Raw genomic sequence first — 988 nt, 5'->3', positions numbered from 1 at the left:
GGTTATGAAACAATCACTCTCATGTAATGGGATTCCTGCTTCACTGACCAAATGAAGATTGAATTGTGATGTCACTTATTTGTTTTAAATAAACAAAATATCAAATTGATATGTGGTAAATGTTCGAGGTCTGTTTTCTTTTGTTCCTAATGGCCTAATAGCTTGATATCATCAAGCATATTGTCTTTTGAAAAAGTTCTCCAATTATGTCATCATGTGACATTTTGACATAAAAGACAGATCTGTCCACCTACTCCAATATTGTGCAACTTGGCTGCAAATATGTTCAAATAAGTTAAGTGAAAAAGTCTCCTCTCACCCTCTCTACACCTAATTATAAGATGATTGCAAGAAAACAATAATTGGAATCCCCCTTAAAGGAGAAGCCCACTGAAACAGATGTGAATTTAGTACACAATATAAATATATACTGTTTATATTTAAAATTTTATGCAGAGAAATGCAAATTCAAAGTTTAAAGAGTTTAAGAGAGTGTGTCCTCAAATCCACAGGCAGGCTGTTCCAGAGTCTGGGTGCATACAAACTAAAAGCAGCCTCAGTGTCGATGTAAACTGTCAGCACAGGTTGACAAGCTGTCACAGTGTCTCTGAATGCCGGGACGCTCTGATAACAGGGACAGCACACAGGCTGGGGAGGCTGCAGCTGTGTATTAGTTTCACCCTGCAGAAATCAAGTCACAGAATGTGCCAAATCCCGGTGAAAAATAAATTATAGCTAAAGTAGAAAATATCCAGTGGCGGAGGAAATATTCAAAACCTTTACTTGAGTAAAAAATACCACTTCAGCAATGTAAAAATAAAACATTGCAAGTAAAAAACATTCTGCAGAGCAGAAGTATTAGCAGCAAAACACAAAGTATTAAAGTAAAAGTAGTGGTTCAGGCCGGACTTATTATATATGAAATCATCAGATTATAAATACTGAAGCAGCAGGACATAAGAAGCATGTTTTTGTTGAGCTGCTGTGG

Source organism: Stegastes partitus, unplaced genomic scaffold (genome assembly GCF_000690725.1).
Source record: "Stegastes partitus isolate 25-593 unplaced genomic scaffold, Stegastes_partitus-1.0.2 Scaffold35, whole genome shotgun sequence".
Classification (NCBI taxonomy): domain Eukaryota; kingdom Metazoa; phylum Chordata; class Actinopteri; family Pomacentridae; genus Stegastes; species Stegastes partitus.
Note: the sequence above shows the minus strand (reverse complement) of the source record.